At 42.4% G+C, this 19,931-nt stretch overlaps 1 pseudogene across 1 annotated transcript in view; it reads left to right on the top strand.

Moving 5' to 3' along the window:
• Positions 1 to 19,931, top strand: part of LOC147012234 (uncharacterized) — a 42,725-nt pseudogene that overhangs the window by 9,552 nt on the left and 13,242 nt on the right. The window contains exons 2-3 of the transcript XR_015051522.1: positions 3,267 to 3,456; positions 4,796 to 4,853. The product of XR_015051522.1 is annotated as an uncharacterized LOC147012234 (transcript). The remainder of the gene's footprint in view (positions 1 to 3,266; positions 3,457 to 4,795; positions 4,854 to 19,931) is intronic.

The raw sequence follows: 19,931 nt of genomic DNA, 5'->3' as shown, positions 1-19,931 counted from the left end.
CTCTCTCGTCTCTCTCTCTCTCTCTCTCTCTCTGTCTCTCTCTCTCTCTCTCTCTCTCTCTCTCTCTCTCTCCTGTGAGATCTTTTGTATCTGCAACCCAAATGCAGGTGGAACCACTGGCTTTACAGCCCCGTGCTCTGGGATGCGGCATCTCTTGTTGGCACTGCACCCCACCGCCAATCGAATGTCGCCTTTCAGCTACATCTGGTTATGTCGGGATTTGAATCCAGGGTTAACAGCTTGTTGGAAAAAAAAAAAACAGTAACCCAGCGACTCTACTGCTCCATTTTAAAGGTCCATAGAATCAGACAAAAAAAAAATCCAAACACTTGAGCCGAGTCATACCGAAGATTTAAAAATGGTCTGTGCTGCTTAATTGCGTGACGCTCAGCATTTAGAGGACAGAGCAAGGAAAAACTCTACGTGATGGAATCTTATGGTGGGGGTGGAGGGGATTGGGGATTATCCTTAATCTTCTGGCTAAGTAGAAGACATAGGGGCAATACCCCCGGGTGCTCACCTGGTCGTGGCTGGATAAGATAATCAGACAACCACTGGTAGGCATGGACGGATGACCCACAAAATATATAACGGAGAAGAAAGTAAATACCTGTGGACGTTTCTTTTAATGCCATGAACAAACCTTGGTACATCATGGGTGATAAAGGTTGTGGTCAAGTTTCATCGAAATTGTGTGTTTGGCTTCAGAAAAGAAAGCAAATAATTATTTTGGGGGGGGGGCAACCCCCCTGACGATTTCTCAACGGATTATGATATTTGGCAATCCCCCTGTACACCCTCTTCAACCCCAATTTTTCTTAATGCTGTGAACAAACTTTGGGTCATCGTGGGTTGTTGTCGAAGGTTGTTGTCAAGTTTCATCAGAATCGTGTGTGTAGTTTCTGAGAAGATAACAAATACCTCTTTTGGGGGGGGGGGGGCAACCCCCATAGACCCTCTTAGGGCCCGATTTTTAGATCCTCGTGGAGGATCTCTAAGTCTTACTCACGTTGTTGTTCTTCATCTTCTTGTTGTGGACTTTTTTGTTTCACAGCCTACAGTTTTCATCGAAACTTCCTGTAACTTGGCGTATATATGTACAAATACCCTGCGCAGACAGTGACCATCTCCGATTTTGAAAATTCCTCCTAGAAAAAAAAGTTATGACGTCAAAATATCGCCGCTAATGGAAATCGCCGATAAAATTATCTCCGAAACTCGGCAAGCTTTTTGAATTCTGTTTGCGGGAATCGAACAGGGGATTAGCAGAGATGAATTACCGCACATATGATGCATCGCCATGACGTCATATAAATTTTTATTACGTCATTCCTATGTTTTGACATTTTTTGTTTCACAACCCAGAGTTTTCATCGGATCTTCGTGAAACTTGCCATGTATATGCAGAAAACCCACGTGCAGGCAGTAACCGTCTCCGATTTTGGAAAGTCTTCCTAGAAAAAAAGTTGCCGTCATAATATCGCCGCTAATGGAAATCGCCTATACCATTATCTCTGAAACTAGGCAAGCTGTTTGAATTTTGTTTGCGGGAATCAAGCCGGGCATTAGCACAGATAATTTATCGCAAACCCGATACATCGCAATGACGTCATATTCGTTTTTATGATGTCATCATTAAGAGGACGAGGATCTTAGCTCATTTGAGCTTGTTTTGTTTTATTTATTTATTATTATTTTTTAATGCCATGAACAAACCTTTGTACATACACGGTGATGAACATTGTGGTAAAGCTTCATCAAAATTGTCGGTGTAGTTTCTGAGAAGAAGTTGCAAGTATTTGTGTATGGACGGACGGACGACGCGCCATCCCATAATCTCCCTGGAACTACGTTCCAGGTGAGATGGAAAGTAACGTCACAAGATGGCATCGCTGGCACCCCCAGAGTACAACGAGAAGTGATGTCGCTTCCCCCAAGATCAAGTTGTGTTTGTGTGAAGTCGAGTCGGTGTTGTCTAACATCTCTGTCTGCATGTCCGTGATTTGTCTAATCCCTCCTCCCTGAGCATTTGCCCTTGTAAAGATTTAAAAACTTGACGACGAGGAAATTGTACGTTTCGCCTGACAACGTGCAAATTCCTGTTGGGCCGTCAGAGTGTTTCACAATAAGGTTTTGCATAATCTTTCCCGCACAATGGCTCAACGGATTGTGATCTTTGTCTAAAAAAAACAAACAAACAAAGAATGTCGTCCATATTTGTTCATTTAAATGGGATTGTCCACCAAAAGTGGCGTTCCTTGTGACGAGGTACGTTCTAACTCAGATGTCCCTTGTAACGAACAGACCTCTCTACTGTGCACAGTGTAATCGTTCAGCTGAAACCTTCTCGCGGATCAGAGTCTAGTCATACTTACAGCCTTCCTACAAGTCCTGCTTTCCGTCGGCACCGACGACGAATCAATCGTTTTACGGAATAACAATCGTCATTTATAGGCAAGGAACTACTACTACTACTATGAATATGTCTTTAACGGCCACAATTATTGTTACCATCTTGTGGGTTCAGACAGGGAACGTTTTTGCCCCAATTGTATCATGAATGAATCGGCTGGCTAAGCCTAAGGTCTGACATTCAGTTGTCGGGATTTGTAATTTGTTCAGGGTGCCTGCAATAACTTGCCTGATCTTCGTGAGACGCACCCACCATGGGATCTTTGGCGTCGACCAACTAATGCCAGTTTGACGTCCATCCGAGGGACGGCACACACCGATGTATCGTCCTGCATGCGAAACACCAGGATGGCAGTTTATAGCTGGGTCGAGAATGGGACCCAGGCGAGACAGCTTAAAGGCGAGTGCACATAACTTCAAGCTATCCTGCCAGCCATTGCCTTTTACAGAAGGTGCATTGAATTTAATTGGAGCTATAGGTGATTAAACCAATGTGAAATCAATTGAGAGATGTACACTTACCTGACAGAACATGTAACCCATAAACACGGTCACCCGTTACCTGTCAGTTGTCAGGTTTTTATGGCTCGTAGCCATCTTTCTGTTCTCATTAATGGATGGTATCCTCGGCCAGGAAAATCCCAAATCCCTTTAAAGTCCCTGGGGGCAGGGGAGGGGGGGGGGTTTGTACATCCAACAATTACATTGTATCTCCATTTTTTGGATGTGTGTTTGATGGACATTGCTTTGATATGTGACAAACATCGATTAACAGCTGACTTATTGCGCTCGTGGTGATTGATTGTCTTTCTGTTGTCCCCTCGCATCCCATTGTCCGTTCTGTTTCCCCGCAGACAATGTCGGAGGTGCGTTCCCCGCAAGCGCAGCCGACAGACAGAAACTTCAGGCAGCCAGCGAGCGTGCCGAAGCATTTGGCGACAAAGTTTCAGGGGATGACCCCCGGGCACAGTTCGTGCAACTGCTGCTCGCTCACTGCCCTCTGTTTGCCTCCTACCTGAGCACGCAGCACGGTGGAGGGAACAGGTGAGTCACTGGCGAGTTGAACAGGATTGCACGATGGCATTCATTCATCTGTTTAAACTGTACCTCTTGTGTGTTTAATAAAAAAAAAAAAACATCGATTTGTGGTGCACATTTGAAATAGGACGTGCAACAAGAACACAAAGAATCGCAAATTGTAGCCACAATAAGAAATCACCGGAGCAAAGTCGATGGCAAGCCATCGCAAATCCACACACTTCCCACCGAAAGCAAAGTTGCGAGCTGGCATTAAGTTCCACCGGGAATGACCCAATATCACATTTTGAGTTCAAAAATTGTTTTTCTGTTTTGACCTCTGTTACCCCAAGTCCCCATCCCCTGGGGCATGAACTGTGGGACAAATCCAAAAAATCCTTAAATATTTCATCCATCCCCCAATGTTGTATGCCTGGTGTTGGCTTTATGGGTAGGGTGGTGGGCTTTGAATCTGAGCGTCCTGAGTTCAAATCCCACTCACCTGTTGAATTAATACCAGGTGGGGTTAACTCGGCCTGTCATCCTTCTGAGGTCGGCAAAAATGAGTGCCAGCATGCTGGTATACTGTGTCGGAGTGGCAACCCATCCAGGATTATGTCCAATAGCTTAAGCATCACCAACGCTCTGCACAGAGTATGGTCCCAATCTCCTCCTCCTCCTCCTCCTCCTCCTCCTCCTCCTCCTCCTCCTCCTCCTCCTCCCCCATGTACAAAGTTTCATTAAGAAATGTTTTACAATGTGCCTGTAATTGCATTTTTTAGGATTTGATCTTTCAACCCCATCCCAGGGGGCACGGCCAAATGTGACTGCTCTTGCGCTTTCATGCCACGTGATCATAACTACCAAGTTTGGTGAATTTCTTCACAACCGTTTATGAGGCGATAGCGTGACGGACTAATGCACAGACCTAAAGCGATTACAATAACCCCAAGCTGTTTATTTTATTTATTTATTTTTTCAATAAGCGTGGGGATAAATATATTAATTATTATTGTCCATGGAAGGGGTGAGGAATTGGCAGTTATGTGCCATCGCAACCGGTGTACCCTGATGTAAAAATGTCCATTGTTCCCTTTGTGTTCGTTTGGCTTGTGGCCTTTCCTTTTCCCAGGGAAATAAGCAGTACCATTAATTGGTTATTTCCAATTTTCATGAAAGCCTGCTGGCTAATTAGTCGTATATCGGGATACTCTGTTTCGCCTTCTGCGTGCCAATGGTTTCCTTTACAGTATGCAGGAATATGATTGTGTTTGCAATTATAATTGGTTCGAGATAACAAGGGCCAGGACATTGATTTGATGGTGACATGTTTCTGTGCACTTACGGGAGATGTATGCTATTGCAGCGACAGTGGGTTCGAGTCCAAAGGAAACGACGCCGAGCCCAAGGCCTCGCTGGATGAGGTAACCTTTTCACCCCGTTTATCCAAATCTCCTTGTGTCCCCTGTCCCTGTTGTCTTGTGCAGTAAGGTCTGTGGAACACCCAGCTCATGCTGAATTTTATGCTGTGACTAACCGCTTGCTGGAGACGTAAGGTACTGGTTCCTTTTGCTCATCCTTGCACTTTAGTCTCGGTTCTGATGCCAGCACTCGTTGTTGCTCCATCTTGATTGCTGTGATTGAACATGTGATTAATGCCATGGTCGAGGAACCGTTTCCACAGACCACAAACTATTTGTTCAGTTGAGTCTTTCTTATCCTGGAGTGCTTGATTTTTAAGCCGACGTGGCTGAAGGCGGCGTTGTTGTCCGTACGTCCGTCCGATTCTTTATACTTGTGAACCACTGGAGGGATTTCAGCCAAACTTGGCATAAGTATGGATTGTATTACAAAGATGAATTTAATGCATTTTCGGTTCAACAGGTCAAAGCTAAATGGGCCCGTGTCTTTTGATAATCTTTTTGCAGGCCATAACTTGATTTAGAAGCATCTGCTGTTTCTCCCGTCTCACTCTCTCTCTTATTTCTACGTGTGTGTGTGTGTGTGTGTGTGTGTGTGTGTGTGTGTGTGTGTGTGTGTGTGTGTGTGTGTGTGTGTGTGTGTGTGTGTGTGTGTGTGTGTGTGTGTGTTAGTGTTGTGTGTGTGTGCTTCCTCCATAACTCCAAACCCATAAAACCTAGCAGCCTGAAACTTTGCATGCATACTATGAGAACTCCAAGGAAGTGCAAAAGTAAAATTTGGGTGTTTGGTTTAATTAAAACATCCTTTTTGAAGATAATTAACAGCCTTATTCAATTATATCCTTTAGGCCCAAAAAAAAAAATGTTGCATTGGCATAACGGGTCACTGAAAAATAGGGTAGGTCGGGCGGGATCTTTTTTTTTTTTTTTTTTTTTTCTTAATAAATCCCTCCCAAAATCTCCCCCGGCTCGAGTACCACCCTTTTTGTCGGCGGGTTCTGTCCGAAACACTTCCGGGTTTTTGCGATCGCGATCGCAATCAACAAGATACTTGAAAACGATAGCAAAACAACAAAAATAGCAATAAAATAGGGTCGGCAAAATTTTTCGATAGCAAAAAAACAAAAAAAAAAACGTAGGGTCGGCGGAATTTTTAGGGTCGGGCGGGTTACGCCAATGCAACATTTTTTTTTTTTTTGGCCTTATCAGGCTCCATCCTCGTCCACCTTGCTCTCCAGGGTCTTAAGGCGTATTGTGGGTTACCTCTCTGTGGTCTGAAGCCGCCATGTTTTTGGCCTGCTCAACCATGTCTTGACTTGGAACAGGCCGCAATGATTTATTAACGATAAAGTTTTTTTTTTTTCACTTTCCTCACTCATATTATCGAATGTCTGTTCGTCATAGCTACAAATTGCTGGGTATATTGCAATGCTTATAAACGCCTGGAGACGTCAGCGTTCATTGCTCTGTTTCATTTCTGCACTTGCGATCACCATGGGTATCTCTTTAAACTAAGCTGAATTACGAAATCTAATCTCCAGAATTGAACTTAGCAGCAGTCCCCCCCTCACTCTTCACTGTCTCTCTCTTTCTCGCACCCCCCTCCCACAGTGTGTAGTAACGTTTGGTGAGGCGTCACTCTTCCCACCTTCCTCGTTCTTCCTCCCCTTCCTAGCTTCCCATCCCACCTCCCTCCCTCCTCTCATTTTCCCTCCTCTCATCCTCTCCCCTCCATTCCCTCTCCCCTCCATCATCTCCCCTCCATTCCCTCCATCCTCTCTCCTACCTTCCCTCCGTCCTCTCCCTCCATTCTCTCCGTACTCTCCCCTCCCTTACCTCCGTGTCCTCCTCTCCCCTTCCCTCTGTGTTCTCCCCTCCCCTCCCTTCCCTCCATCCTCTCTGCCTCCCCTCCCCCCTCTCTCCCTCCTCTGCCTCCCCTCCCCTTCCTCCCCCTCCTTAACATCCCCGACAGTGAAGTGCCAGGTTGCATTTGCTTGTGTGTATCTGTGTGTATGTGTGTGTGTATATATATATATATATATATATATATATATATATATATATATATATATATATATATATATATATATATATATATATATATATATATATATATATATATATATATGTGGTTGCTATAGAAAGTCTTCACCCCCTTTTAAAATTTTTTCACCTTTTGTTGCCTTCTCGCCTGGATTTGAATCGCATTAAATCAGACTTTTTCCACCTTTATTTACACATCGTAACCCACAACTTCCAAGTGAAAAACATTCTACAAATTTCCGAAAACTGATTAAATGTACAAAACTAGAATGTCTTGATGGATAAGTGTCCACCCCCATTATAATAGCAATTGTAAACAAGAAAAAGAGCAAGCAGAGATTGCAGACTCTCGCGAGGACTTGTTTTGTGTGTTGTTTGTGTTGTTTTGTATTGTCTATTTTTGTGGTGTTTGTGTACTGGTGTGTTATGTAATTAATAAGAGAGAAAAATAGCACTGCCACTTTATAACTGCTGGCAGTGATGACCGGGTACCAATTCGTCCCACTTTGATCGGACACCTGACTCTGACCCATGACATTTTTTTATTATTATTCAATTGAATTTAGAATGGGATTAAAATAAATTCAATTCAAATCAAATGGACAAGATCAGAATTCAGATCAGAAAGAACCCAAACAAGCAAAAAGAAAAGATGAAGTCATCAGGAGGAATCTGGATAGGATTCGCATTTCAGCTGCTACTCCTCTACCCTCAAACCCATCCAAGCACAGCCAAGTTAGCCGTATTCAAAAAGTAATAAAAAAAAAAAAGAACCCATATCAAAAAATTAAATAATTCTGGCTGCCAGACCATGTGCCTGATCAAGTTGAAATTTTAAACTTTTATTCCCCATCACTACTAGATCATAAATGTGAAGTTTCACGTCAATTGATTAAGCGGTTCCAGAGAAAGTATTATTTAATATTTTTCTTCAATCCAATATGGCTGCCAAACCATGTGACATCAATTATTCCTTGACAAACTTGTCCACCCGTGGCTTGGGGAACATTTGTGTGAAGTTTCTCCTCGATTTGTCCAGCCGTTCTGGAGAAGAAGATTTTTATCGGTTTTAGGGTAAATCCAATATGGCTGCCAAAATATGTGACAGGCAGCCATACGAGTGGACAGGTGGCCATACGAGTAAAGTTTCACCTCGATCTGTTCAGCCATTTCAGAGAAGATTTTTGAAGTTATTTTTATTTTATTTAAACAATATGGTTGCTCAATCACATGACTGATGACATCATGAATTTGTTCTTCTGTGAACTATTTTATATCTAAATGACCCTCAAAAATTTTCATACTGAGCTGATGTGGCGTTCTACATATGCATTTATGATGTCATAGCGAGGGCACCCATGACATCATGAAAAAGTCACTCTCATTCCCCATTAGGAGTACTTGCTATGTGCCAAGTTTAATTTTTTTCCTTGGTGCAGTTTCAGAGATAAAGGTCCAAAGTTTTTTTTTTGGTTTTTCCAATATGGCTGCCACACCACGTGACCTATGACGTCATAATTATGATTAAAACATTCTGCATGAGCAGTGGCACCAATGTTGAAAATTTTGTCTCAATCCGATAAGTGGTTGCGGAGAAAAGCACGAAAGTTATGTGCGGACAAACAAACGGACCCAAATGTAATGCAATACCCTCTCCTTCAGCGAGGGTAATTAGTTCAGGTGGAACCAATCACCTTCAAAATCGCACCAAGTTAATTAACCTCCACCTGTGTTAACTTGCAGTGATTCTGATTATTTTCGAATAAAATCAGCTGTTCCTGTAGGTTTCCTCTGTTTGGTCGTGCATTTCACAGCAAAGACTCAACCAAGTGAACCAAGGAGATTTCAAAAGACCTCTGGAATAAAGTTGTGCAAAAGCACAGATCAGGGGATGGGTATAAAATATATTTCAAAGGCCTTGAATATCCCTTGGAGCACAGTCAAGACAATCATGAAGAAGTGGAAGGCATATGGTACCACCAAGACCCTGTCTCGATCAGGCTGTCCCTCCAAACTGAATGACCAAGCAAGGAGGAGACTGATCAGAGAGGCCACCAAGAAGCCACTGGCAACTTTGAAAGAGCTACAGGCCTTTATGGCAAAGACTGGTCACTGTGTGCATGTGACAACAATATCCCAAGCACTTTGCAATTGTGTCCTGTACAGGAAGTCATTACTCAAACAGAGGATCACCTGTCCTGGCACTCACCTGAATCATGATCAAGTCACTCAAACAGCCTGCAGACCTCCTTAGACCCTGAATTTTTTGATGCCGTGAAAAAACTTAGCTTCATCACGGGTGATGAAGGTTGTGGTCAAGTTTCATTGAAATTGTGTGTGTAGTTTCGGGAGAAGACCGCAAATACCTATTTTGGGGGTCGAAAACCCTCCCGTCGACCCCATTAATGAGCGCAGATTTTGATGTGGTTGATGAACTTTGGTCCATCACGGGTGATGAAGCTTGTAGCGAAGTTTCATCAAAATTGAGTGTGTAGTTTCAGAGAAGAGAGCAAATACCTATTTTGGCAGGTTCAACCACCTGCCCCCCTGGAGACCCCTAAATGAGTGCAGATTTTGATGTGGTCAATACACTTTGGTACATTATGGGTGGTGAAGGTTTTGGTCAAGTTTCATCGAAATTGTGTTTGTAGTTAAGTTTTGGAGCAGAGAGCAAATACCTATTTTGGGAGGGTCCAAACCTCCCCCCTCCCCTCCCCCCCCTGTAGACTCTTTTTATGAGCACAGATTTTGATGTGGTTAATAAACCTTTGTTAGGCTTCAGATATGAAACTTGTGGCCAAGTTTCATCAAAATCTTTTGCTTGGTTCAAGCGATAATGATTGAAGTGTTTACAGACTCGCTGGCTGGCTGACTGACTCTCCTACAGACACTGCTCGATCGCATAAACTCCCCGGAACTATGTTCCAGGTGAGCTAAAAATGCCCATCTTGAGATCCGTTTGAGGAATGCAAAAAACCATTCCGGAGATTCTGAAGCCATGGTGCAAAAAGTTTTGGGGTCTGACAAAACCAGGTTGTAACTTTTTGCCCTAAATGCAAAATGTTACGTTTGGCGCAAACCCAACCCAACCCAACACAGCACATCACCCAAAGAACACCATCCCTACTGTGAAGCATGGTGGTGGCAGCATCATGTTATGGGGATGTTTCTTATCAGTAGAGACTGGGGCACTTGTTAGGATAGAATGGAAAATGGATGGAGCAAAATCCAGAAAAATCCTAAAGGAAAACCTGCTGCCCTCTGTAAAAAAGCTGAAATTGGGACGGAGGTTCACCTTTCAGCATGACAACGACCCGAAGTACACAGACAAAGCCACACTGGAGTGGCGAAGGAACAAAAAGATAAATGTCCTTGAGCGGCCCTGTCATAGCCCCGACCTAAATCCAATCAAAAATCTGTGGCATAACTTGAAGATTGCTGTCCATCAACATTCCCCACGCAACTTAACTGAGCTTGAACAGTGTTGTACAGGAAGAATGGGAAAATATTTCCCAATCAAGGTGTGCAAAGTTGGTAGAGACCTATCCCAACAGACGCGCAGCTTTAATTGCTGTCAAAGGTGCTTCTACCAAGTATTAACTCAGCGGGGTGGACACTTATCCAAGCAAGATATTCTAGTTTGTATTTTTAATTAATTTTCTGAAATTTGTAGAATTTGTTTTTCACTTGGAAGTTGTAGGTTACGATGTGTAAATAAAGGTGGGAAAAGTCTGATTTAATGTAATTTAATTCCAGGTTATAAGGCAACAAAAGGTGAAAATTTTGAAAGGAGGTGTAGACTTTCTCTCGGCACTGTATGTCCCTTTAATTGTGATCAAATGTAACAGTGGGTTGACATCTAACACACGTGAAGACATATCCATCGATGCATTTGCATCAAATTAATTTTTTTAGTTATTGTTGACCTGACGTTGGACCTGGGCCTTGTCTGCTGAGATACGATGTACTACTTGATGTTGCTTTCACTTCTGAATACGGATCATCCGAATGACAGAGTATTTTTTTTTTGCGAGCTCGTCCGTGTTGTATGACATTCGGAATTCAAAAGTACTGTGAATGGTTTTGCAAATCTCGATTTAACAACGATTCGGCCATTTAACAACGAAGGGGCATTCGGAAGCTCTTGGGAAGAGATACCAGCAGTCCAAGACACGCCGCTTGACTTTGGTGCGCTTTCTTAATTTATCCTTTAAACTGTCAATGAATGTAAAGTGTAAGTTTGTTCTTTCAGTCACGTTTTGATTGTTTCAGTCAGTTCAGTTCCTTGGCATTGAAAAATCGACGGCCAGGAATCCAAACGCTTCTAGGAACAGCTACATCACTGGAGGCCAGATCTTGGCAGGAGGATCAGGATCATGATCGTCTGTGGGGTCCTGGATGCCTGTCATAAATTTTGCATTTGGCTGGTGTTGTATTCCCCCCTGGGATGTGGGTTCAGGATTATTCTTCGCATCCCAGAAAATGGAGCCCATGGTCTTGCCGGCTGAGGATTGGATGTAAAATGTCTTGCATGATGTCGATCCCTTGTGCTTCCATTGCACGGTTTCCAATTTGGTTTCAGGATCGTGATGGTGAAGCCACGTTTCGTCACCGGTTACCAGATGAGTGTTAAGGTCAGCTGAATCCACATTGAATGGTTCGAAAAGGCCATGACATGCCGCCGGTTATTGTTGTCGATCGTGAGTGCTGCGGTTTTGGAGGACCCATCTCAATGAGACTTCGGACATACCTGAGTGATTGTTTGCGGTGAAACGCCTCCTTGAGAAATTCCAAGTTCTGGGAATATTTCGGGGACATGGAAACACAGCGTTCCTGCATTATTAATACCTCGACCTGGGCAACCGGCTTGTGTGTCGGAAATGTCTTCCTGCCACCTTGACGGCATGGATCTTTGATGGACATCAATTTACCTTTAAAGTCAGCCACCTGTTTGGCTGATGGAGATTGTGAGGGTGCACCTTTATCATGCATGGATACCATTGCTTCATGGATTTCATTGGAGCTGGCTCCTTTGCATACATACTTGACGATCCCACGATAATCTTTTTAAATGGAGTACCAAAATCTCGAGACGTGACCAACTTGTAGATCATACTCTGAAACAGGAAACGATACCAAATGAACGAAACTAATGGCGTATCCGATCCGATGTATCATATTCTGTTACAGGAGTGTCAGTGCTGCCCAAGCCGTTTCTTGGCAAGGGCCATGCTGGGTGGGTTGCCATCCTTCTCCCAGCAGTAGGTAGAGCAGGAATTTGGAACTTGCCCTTCGCGAAGAGTAGGTGAGCTATTTCCGGCACCATAAACAGCGAAGTGGGATCTTTAACATCCACCATCGAATGTCAGCAGACGGGACTCTCCACTTTAACATCCATCCAATGGACAGGTGATATATTGATGAAACACCCTGCCTGTGGATGACCGTTTAGAGTTAGGCTCGACAGCTTAGAGGTGAGTTTGCGCATCTCTTGTTGTTGTTATTGTTGTTTCGTATGCAGCCAGTGGCCGCTGGTTGCATCATCTTCTGGAAGCGTGACTGTGCCGCTGATGCAGTGCTCCTTTTACCAGTAAGCTGGGACTAATTTTGCCGACCTCAGAAGGATGACAGGCTGAATAAACCCACCTGGTGTTGGTTAAACGGTAAACACGCGCTTTGAACTCAAGACCTGAGGATCTTCAGCCAGCCGCCTTAACCATTAAGCCAATACCAGGCTTGCGTACCTCCAAGCCATCCTACCAGCCCAATGGCATGCAAGAAGTATGAAAATGCAAGCCTTTATTATAAGCGACAACCCGATTGTCTCCAGTAGAGCAAGAGCCAAACAATGCATATAGTGTTTACAGAACCTGACCATTACGTCTTAACATCGTTCTGATGTCGGAAAAGGTTGAACTTAAAATGCGACCACGCGTTCTGCAGATAGTTTACTGTAACCACCTATTCTGTAACCGCAACAGCACCACTCACATGAGGTATCAGTGAAACCTTCATTACGGTGGCCACGTGGGTCCCTGGTTTGTATGTGATGTACTATGTTGAAGCTTCTTCGTTCGATGATCTTCATTTTCTGAATGACAATCTCGGTTGTCATATTTGATTATTTCGCAGCTGATAGTCTCTGTAGGAATGTCAGCAAAAAAAAAAAATTCAGGGTTTGCTTCTGTTTTTATTTTTTAGTGAGGAGGGTGGATGGGCTGGGACTTGGCAGGAATGGGGGGGGGGGGTAGTTGAGAGTGAGTGCTTTTGCAGCTGCAGCTCTCATGGTGGCCTTTTCCATGCTCTTTCAGCATTTTGCACAGTCTTTCATGGCCATAGCATTGTCGTTTCTCAAATACCTTGAGCTTTTGGCTTCGTCCCTTACGAGTAGTGCCGATGTGAAAATAAGCGAGGTATTGACAACGAGGATTGGCACCGATATTGATGACTCTTCCAACTTTTATTCGAGTGCATGTAACATCATGTTGTGGACCCAGGAGATGTCGGCGGCGTCATCATTATAACAAGCTACATTGAAGCAGTAGGCCGTTCACCCCATCATGACCGTGCTGTACCAACACCAGATTAAGCTAGAAGGGCACTTGGAGCGCATACCTCCGCCACGTAATGTCTGATCCACGAGAACATATCGGGCCCAATACATTTTTGAAATATCATTCTATACAGTACTATATAGTTTTTCAAAGGTGAAGAGTCACTTAAAAAAATTAAATAATTCTCGTATTCGGATCTTCACCTTCATCCAGATTCGTATCTTCACCAAAATCAAATCATTTCATCCTTGCCTCACACCCAACCTGTCCATCAAGTTTTTTTTTTTTTTGTCCAAATCCGTCCACAACTTTTTGAGATTATAGTGTTGTATATCGGTTTAGCCATATCTCTCCATCCATCCATTGGGACCATACTTTGTGCAGAGTGTTGGTGCTGCCTAAACAGTCTCCTTGGCCACTGGACACAATCCTGGATGGGTCACCACTCCGACACGGGATATCAGCAAGCTAGCACTCATTTTGCCGACCTCGGGAGCGTGAGATGCAGAGTCAACCCTTTCAACACCCAAGTGGGATTTGAACTCAGGATCCTAGGATCCCAAACCCCCCACCCTAACCATTAATCCAACACGAGGCATATCTATCTCTCAACGCTGAAGAATCACTTCATAAATTCTTGTCGGCGGATCCCGATCGTCACCAAAATCTTATCAGTTCGTCCTTGTCACACACCTAACCTGTCCACAAAATTTCATTCGGATCCGTACACAACTTTTTAAGATATCCTGCACACAAACAAACAGACAGAAAGGGGTGAAAACATAACCTCCTTCACCTTAGGTGGCGGAGGTAATAAATTGTTCAAGCTGGAGATAAATGCGGGGCTGGGGCCAGATAATATGCACCCGAGAGTATAGAGAGAAGTGGCTGAGCAGGTAAGCGAGATGTTAACGGATATTTTCTATAGTTCCCTGGAGTCAGGACAGGTACCGGAGGATTGGAGAGTAGCAAATGGAACACCATTATTTAAGAAAGGATCCAGAGAAGAATTGGGAAACTATAGACCTGTTAGTTTGACTTCAGTTGTGGGGAAGGTGTTAGAGACTTTAATTAAGGACCGGATGAGGAACCATTTAAACAAATACAAACTAATTAAGGGTAGTCAGCATGGGTTTACCAAAGGTAGTTCCTGTTTAACAAATCGTTTAGAGTTCTATGAAGCAGTGTCTGGGTGGATGAGGGAAAGGCAGTGGACATAGTATATCGAGACTTTAAGAAGGCATTTGATAAGTCACCACATTGGAGGTTGTTAGCCAAAGTGAGGGCTCTTGAAGCGGCTGGTCAGGTAGCTAATTGGATTGCAAACGGGCTTAGTGGTAGGAAGCAAAGAGTGACTGTGAGTGAGAGGATGTCTTGATGGGAGGATGTTAGTAGTGGATGCCTCAGGGATCAGTACTCGGACCATTACTATTCATTATTTACATCAACGATTTGGATAATGGGATAAAGAGAAAGCTTTCCAAATTTCCGGATGACACAAAGCTTGGAGGTGAAGTGGATATCAGAGGGGGTGGTGAACAGATGCAAGACAATATTGATGCTTGTGTCGATTGGGTGAAATATTGGAAGATGTAATTTAACCTGAGCAAGTGTAAGGTGTTGGGGCTGGGAAAGAACAATGAAAAGAGAAGATTACAGGATGTAAGGGGTAATTGCCTTTGCAAACTTTTTTGCGAAGGTTATGTTTTGATTGCTGTGTATTTATTTATTTATTTGTGAATATGTGTGTTTGTTTGTTTGTTATTCGCATAACTCCAAAAGTATTGAACTGAATCGCAGCAAATTTGGTGGGATGATTGGTTATTATCCGAGGACCATTTAATTAGATTTTGGGAGCGATTGGGTCAAAGGTCAAGGTCAAGGTCATGAAAAGGTCAAAATCGTCTTTTTACCATAGCGCGGTCAATTTGTATCCAATTTGCATGCAACTAATGCCAAAATGTTCAGAATTCAATGCCCCATCTTGTGATATGACACAATGACGTAATAACCCTTATTAGCGGTTGGGAGTCAAAGGTCAAGGGGGGGTCACGACATTGCAAAATGTGCGGTTTTAGTCATAACACGGTCAATTCTTATCCGATTTGCATGAAACCAACACCAAAATGTTGACTGTTCTGTTCCCCACACTCTAATACCAATTACAAAATTAAGAGTACAAAGGTCAAGGTCGAGGTCATGAAAAGGTCAAAATCGTCATTTTGCCATAGTGTGGTCGATTTTTATCCAATTTGCATGCAACCAATGCCAAAATGTTGTGAATTCAATGCCCAATCTTGTGATATACGATATAACACAATGACGTCATTACCTTTGTTAGCGGTTTGGGTCAAAGGTCAGGGGGGTCAATGACCTTTATTATCATAATGCGGTCAATTCTTATAGAATTTGCATGTAAGTAGATTCAAAATGCTTAGAATTCAATTCCCTATCCTGTGATGTGTAATATTTGACAGTGACTTTATTCTTCCATGTTTCGTGTTTTGTCAAATGATGTACGTAGTTGGTTCAGATGAACTCTTGTATGTCCTTTTCAGGCTAATATGTCCCTTTGGTTACCAGTTTGGGCATTGTACTTTTGCAGGATTAATTTTTGTATGAACCGTGCATTGTTAGTTTCTCAGTTGTTCTCAAATAATACAAAACAATTAACTGTTTTAATTGTACAATGAATGTTTGTTTGTTCACAATAAATAACTTATTTAGAAAAACAGAAACTCGTGTGTGCTAAATGCCCCTAAAATGCCAGAAAATAATTTCTTATAATGTGACCAGTTGTCATCAGATTGACTTGACACCGACACCCAAAAAGGTCAGGGAGTTCATACAGAAATTGTACAATGTACGTGAATCAGTGTCAAACAGCAGGAAATTTAATGTTTTTTTTTTAAGTCATCATAACACATATGAGATGGCAGATGTGGTCTGGGATTAAATACCCTCGCAATCAACGGTTTTTTTGCGGGGGGGGGGGAAATGTAGCGTTGGCGAAGGTATGCGCTCTACTGAGTGCCCGTTCTAGTTTTTGAGTGTATCACACAGGAGAAGGATCAGGGGGTGGGAATAAATACGGGAGGTAAGCAAGCAGCACAGTGCCAGGCAGCTATGGGTAAAGCAAATAGGGTTTTAGGCTGTATCAGGAGGGGGATCAATTATAAATCAAAAGAGGTGGTGTTAACATTGTACAGGAATTTAGTGAGGACCGCATCTAGAATATTGTGTGCAGTTTTGGTCGCCAAGCTGTTAGCGTAGGGCAACTAGATTGATTCCAGGCCTAGCTCGACTCAGCTATGAGGAGCGGCTGAAGGAGACAGGGCTTTATTCACTAGAAAGGAGGCGGTTACAAGGAGATATAATGGAGATGATTAACATAATGAAAACTAAAGATAAAATAAGTGCCGATGAATTATTATTCAAAAGAATACACAGTGATCGGACCAGGGGCCACAGCCTGTGAGTAAAGAAGAGGAGAGTGATGATGGTAGCAAGGCAGGGGACTTTTACTCAGGGAGTAATTAATGCATGGAATGGTCTCCCTGTAAAGGTAGTGGCAGCAGAAAAAGTAGATAAGTTAAAATTAAAATTAGATAGCTACCTGGAAGTTATGGAGATAGAGGGGTATGGGGATGTTGATGAGACTTTTAGGTAGTTTGAGTATTGATGGGTGATTGTGTGCATGTGTACAGAGTGCTGTCGGTGGGGGTCTTGTCAAGGGGGGGTTGTGTAGTTGATGTGTATTTTTAACCAAGCCCATGCCCCCTCCCCTGAGGAAAAGACCAAAAAAAAAAAATACAAAAACTTCAATATCTTCAAAAAAAACACTTTATGAAATTTTTTTGGTGGGATTTTCTTCTTTTGTTCTTTTGTTGATAAATTAGTGTGGTGTTGATGTCATGCAGACATGGTGGGCTGAGTGGCCTCCACCTGGGTCTGATTTCCTTGTATAATTTAATGACTTGGGGGGGGGGGGTGCAGGAGCGAGAGGCGGAAAGAAATATGCAAATACAATTGTTTAAAATAAGTTTCTTCTTTTCTTTTCTCTCTTTTTAAGTCTGCAATGCATTCCACAACCTGGGCAAAGGCCTCTCCCATTACATGCCAACCCTTTTGGTCTGCTGGCTGTCCTTACCAATCCGTTTCTGCATCATGGGGGAGGAGGTGCTATAAATGGAGAGGAGGTGCTATGTATGCAAATAGAAGGTGGAGAGGAGGTACAAAATATGCAAATCGAAGGTGGAGAGGAGGTGCAATATATGCAAATTGACGGTGGAGAGGAGGTGCAATATATGCAAATCGAAGGTGGAGAGGAGGTGCAATATATGCAAAGAGGTGCATATATGCAAAGGATATGGTCTTCATTTTTGAGTGTCTTATGAATGGTTAACCATCCCTTTCACTTTTTTTTTTCACTATATATATATATATATATATATATATATATATATATATATATATATATATTTTTTTATATATACACACCTCCCACACTCCTCTAGCAGAAGCTACTGCATAAAGCAACCCAAGAAGACCTACACAAGGTAAGTGTGAAGCGCTGTTTTGAACCCTTCCCAGAGTTCCTCAACAACTATGAAGACGTTCACATGTAGTACACACATGAGAATCCCAATGCTATACACCCCCTCAGCTACCGGACCGGCTTCATTACTTGTTGGCGAATCATCAACGATAGCGTAGACAGCAATGCATACCAATGAGGCCTCCAAACATGTACCATGTACAAATGTGCAAAGCAGTCAAGATATATATATATATATATATATATATATATATATATATATATATATATATATATATATATATATATATATATATATATATATATATATATATATATATATATATATATATATATATATATATATATATATGTATATGTGTGTATATGTGTATATATATATGTATATATATATGTATATATATATATATGTATATATATATATATATATATATATATATATATATATATATATATATATATATATATGTATATATATATATATATATATGAAAGACCCACCCACATCTCTCACCTGTGAATGGAGGGAATAGCCAATCAGCTCTCACCAAATCAACTAAACCCTAAAATATGTATATGTATGTATGTATATATATATATATATATATATATATATATATATATATATATATATATATATATATATATACACACACACACACACACACACACACACACACACACACACACACACACACACACACACACACACACACACACACTGGGTAAGGCCTAAATCACATTTGCGATACGGCGGCCATACGCCCTCTGAATTGACAGAAACGTGCGGCGGCCGCAGAGTTTCTGAGGTGGCCTCAGGGTGGCCGTACGCCGTTTGGCTGTTTTACAGGCGGTAGGGTCGCCGTAGAATTATAGCGTGGTTATAACTTTTTTTCATTTCTACGTTCGCCGTAGCAATTCGACAAGCCGAAACAAAAGAACTGGTAAAAAAATAAAAAACCCCCACTCGTTGCCGTCCGTCTGGCCACAAGTTCGCCTTCGGGCCCCCCTGCGGGCACCTTGCGTCTGCCTTGAAAATTCTATGGCCGCCGCAGGAACGCCCTAAGGTCACCGTGCGACATCAAATCAAAGACTGTACGACACCCCCACGTTTTCGGTCTCCACAATTTATAAATACGCCGTGCGACTCCCCGAAAAATAAAAACATATGTGACAGCTACATTGTGTGACCGTGGAAATACTGCGGCTGCCGTATAATTGCTAGTGGCCGTAGATTTTGGAGACCCCACGGCCGCCATGACAAATGTGACTTCGGCCTTGACGGCGGTAAAACCCGGAATTCATTTATTTATTTGACATTTACAATCTTTATAAATTTTCATTGAATTTATAAATTTTCATTTAAATGTTATCATATAATTATTCGAACACGATAGAACACAAATTGCCTTCTTATCACTTTAAAAGCCCGGTTCCATTGAGTAGTACTTGGACTTGTTAAATCAGGTGGTGTAGAAGACTGCTTCAGTCGTGCTAAACTTGTGGAATTTTTTTTAACGATTTTAGCTCGCCTGTTCGAAGAACAGAGAGCTATAGCGATACCCCCGGCGTGAGCGTGAAAATGTTAAATTTTTGGTATTACGGAAAAACTCCTCAACGGATTTTGACGAAACTTGGTGGGGGGGGGGGGGTTTGGTATGGTCCAAGGATCATGCCATTAGATTTTGGACTTTCCTCCCCCCAAAAAATAGTTTGAGAAAATTTTTTTTTTGCATTTCTACATGTTTTGTGATTTTCAACCCCCACCCCCCAAAAAAAGTTAGAGAAAAAAAATTTTTTTTTGCATTTCTACATGTTTTAAGTGATTTCCAACCCCACCCCCCCCCAAAAAAAGTTAAGAGAAAATTTTTTTTGCATTTCTCCATGTTTTGTGATTTCCAACCCCCCAAAAAAAATTGAGAATTT

Source organism: Eptatretus burgeri, chromosome 15 (genome assembly GCF_056783735.1).
Source record: "Eptatretus burgeri isolate ZD-2024b chromosome 15, Ebu_testis_v1, whole genome shotgun sequence".
In the NCBI taxonomy this organism is placed as follows: Eukaryota; Metazoa; Chordata; class Myxini; order Myxiniformes; family Myxinidae; genus Eptatretus; species Eptatretus burgeri.
This window is presented reverse-complemented; position numbering and strand designations above follow the sequence as displayed.